General features: G+C 41.3%; 1 pseudogene; it reads left to right on the plus strand.

The window, feature by feature from the left end:
* Positions 1-1,625: 1,625 nt before the first annotated feature.
* Positions 1,626-3,513, plus strand: Hspa8-ps35 (heat shock protein family A (Hsp70) member 8, pseudogene 35; annotated as a pseudogene).
* Positions 3,514-3,715: the final 202 nt, after the last annotated feature.

The raw sequence follows: 3,715 nt of genomic DNA on the forward strand, positions 1-3,715 counted from the left end.
TTCTACTTTGTATCCCTTTGACTTCATTTTTTGGTCTAATTGTGTTTCAGCAATAATAAAAATGTGGCAGAACAGTTCCTGTGCATACCTTGGTGATCACTAGCTCTGGCTCCCACGAGCCATTTGAAATGGCACTAATTTATCGCAGATTAGTATCTCTCCCAGTGGATCTATACTAGCCATGAACTCTCTTGTTCCAGCTACCCAGGAAAATCATGGTTCTAGAAGTCCACAGCATCTGGTCTCTGATGGTTTTCTGCCATGGACTCCGCCCACACTCCCAGTTTTTTCCCCCTGGTAGTTAAAGTATAAACTCCCAACTACCTGGTAAAATCAAGGCTCAACAAACTGTAACCCAACAATCAGATTTATATTTTAAATTCTCAATCCACAATTTATCTACACAATAAACTTACAACTGAGTGATAAGGATATAAACTGCCCACCTAGATAAGATATCCATCCCAGCTACTTAGGCAACTTAAGTCCACGCAGATCTGGGCCAGTCTTCCCTGTCTCCATCTTGATTCCCTGCTTCTCTTCCTCCTCTCTCCTTCCTAGACGTTTTGCTCTCCTATTCTTCCTTCTCATCCAATGATAGGCTTTACCTTATCCTGGACTTGCCTTGCTCCATACTGACACCAACCTACACAAACCACTTTCACAAAACTTTTAGAAATTCTGAATTTCTTTAAATTCCTAATTTGTGCTTCAAATTCATGTCTTATTTCAATAATGCCCTGCTTCCTTAAGTTAGTATTTTTCTTTTGTGAGACAAAGGTCTGTGTATGCAATCCAGCTGGGATCCAACTTCCCATGGTGGTCAGACTGTTCTTGAACTCATGATGCTCTTGCCTCAGCCTCAGTGGTGGAATTTCGAGCTTGTCTAGTCTCTTAACTACATTTTTTTGTGTCTAGTTCTCTATAGTAATTGACTTAACCTGTGAAATTTGATAAACACACTATTATATTCTTAAAAAGCACTGGCATCTTTGTTGGAATATTCATTCCAACAGTTCTCTTTAAAATACTCCTAAAGTGCTTATTTCCAATTTACAATTTTTATTAAGCAACTGGGGAAGTTTCAGAAAGATTTACATATCACCTGACAGGTTACCATTAATACTATACTACCTCACTGTGGTGGTTTAAATAAGAATAATTTTCTAGACTCATATATCTGAAAACTTAGTCACCAGGGAGTGGAATTCTTTGACAAAATTAGAAAGAATTGGAGGTGTCACCTTGTTGGAGGAAATGTGTCACTGGGGTAGACTTTGAGGTTTCAGAATCTCATGCCAGACCCAGAGTTGGCTACCTACAGATCAGGATGTAGTTCTCAGCTTCTTCTCCAGGACCACGAGTGATACTATGTTTCCACCAGCTGGTAACAGACTAACTGAAACTGCAAGCAAGCCCCCAAATTAAATGCTTTCATTTGTAAGAATTGCTTTGACCATAGTATTTCTTTACAACAAGAGAACAGTAACTAAGACACCTAAAATAGGTTCAAACTCCTTGTTTCATAGATTACAATTTTTATTAAGCTCACTGAACATGGTGCTAGCTCTCAGGTATTCATGTGGGCTTGTCGTCAGCAGAGCTGAGCCTACACACAGGCAACCATGTCTAAATAACCTGCAGTTGGCCTTGATCTTGGCACCACCTACTTCTGTGTGGGTATCTTCTAGCATGGAAAAGTGGAAATAATTGCCAATGACCAGGGTAACTGCACCATGCTGAGCAATGTTGCTTTTACTGACACAGAATGATTAATTGGGGATGTGGCCAAGAATTAGGTTGCAACATACTCTACCAACCCAGTTTTTGCTGCCAAATGTCTGATTAGATGTAGGTTCAATGATGCTGTTGTTGAATCTGATATGAAGCACTGGCCTTTCATGGTGGTGAATGATGTAGCCAGGCCCAAGGTACAAGTACAAAGGGGAGACAAAGAAGGTGTCCTCAATGGTTCTGACAAAGATGAAGAAAATTGCAGAAGCTTACCTAGGAAAAACTGTTACCGATGCTGTGGTCACAGTGCCAGATTATTTCAATGACTCTCAGTGGCAGACAAGAAAAGATGTTAGAACTATTACTGGCTTCAATGTACTTTGAATTATCAATGAACCAATTGCTACTGCTATTGCTTATGGCTTAGATAAGAAGGTCAGAGCTGAAAGGAATGTGCTGATTTTTGACTTGGAAGGTGGCACTTTTGATGTGTCAATCCTCACTATTGAGAATGAAATTTTTGAAGTCCAATGAACATCTGGAGACACCCACTTGGGTGCAGAAGACTTTGACAACCGAATGGTAAACCATTTCAATGCTGAGTTTAAGCGGAAGCACCAGAAGGTCATTAGTGAGAACAAGGGAGCTGCCTGGCACCTCCCCACTGCTTGTGAGCATGCCAAGAGCACCCTCTCCTCCAGCACTCAGGCCAGTATTGATATTAATTCTCTCTCTGAGGGAAGTGATTTCTATATGTCCATTACCCATGCTCAATTTGAGGAGTTGAATGCTGCCCTGTTTCATGGCACACTGTACCCTGTAGAGAAGGCCCTTAGAGATGTAAAACTAGACAAGTCACAGATCCATGATCTTGTTCTTGTGGGCGGTTCTACCATAATCCACAAGATTCAGAAACTTATGAAAGACTTCTTCAGTGGAAAAGAACTGAATAAGAGCATTAACCCAGATGAAGCTGTTACCTATGGTGCAGCTTTCCAGTCAGCCATTCTCTGGAGACAAGTTTGAGAATATTCAGGATTTGCTGCTCTTAGATGTCACTCTTCTTTCCTTTGGGATTGAAACTACTGGTGGAGTCATGACTGTCCTCATCAAGAACCATACCACCACTCCCACCAAGCAGATCCAGACTTTCACACCTACTCTGACCACCAGCCATGTGTATTCATCCAGGCAAATGAAGGTGAAAGGGTCATGACTACAGAAAACAACCTGCTTGGAAAGTTTAACCTCACAGGCATACCTCCAGTACCCTGTGGGATTCCTCAGACTGATGTTACTTTTGACATTGATGCCAGTGGCATCCTCAATGTTTCTGCTGTAGTTAAGATCACAGGAAAGGAAAACAAGATTACCATCACCAATGAAAATGAGCACATAGTCCAGAAAGCTGAGAAGTACAAAGCTGACAATGAGGAGAGATAAGGTTTCCTCTAAGAGTTCACTGGAGTCTTATGCCTTCAACGTGAAAGCAACTGTTGAGGATGAGAAACTTCAAGGCAAGATCAGTGATGAGGACAAAGAGAAGATTCTTGACAAGTGCAAAGAAATCATCAGATGTCTGGATAAGAACCAGACTTTAGAGAAGGAAGAATTTGAGCATCAGGAGAAAGAACCAGTTAAAATCTGCAACCCTATCATTACCAAGCTGTACCAGAGTGCTGGTGGCATGCCTGGAGGAATGCTTGGTGGGTTCCTTGGTGGAAAAGCTCCTCGACCTGGTGGTTTTTCAATGGTCCCACCATTGAAGAGGTAGATTAAGTCAGTCCAAGTAGAGGGTATAACATTGTTCCACCAGTGATCCAAAACAAATAATATGGAATAATAAAACTATTTAAATAGGCAAAAAAAGAAAAGAAAAGAAAAGGAACCAGAGAGTTCAAGAATAGCGGAGAGCTGCCTGGAGAGATACCAATCTGAGACAAATTAGCACAAGTTCAAATGGCCCACTGGAGCCAGAACT

The sequence above is a fragment of the Rattus norvegicus genome, chromosome 8, assembly GCF_021556685.1.
Source record: "Rattus norvegicus strain SHRSP/BbbUtx chromosome 8, alternate assembly SHRSP_T2T, whole genome shotgun sequence".
NCBI lineage: Eukaryota > Metazoa > Chordata > Mammalia > Rodentia > Muridae > Rattus > Rattus norvegicus.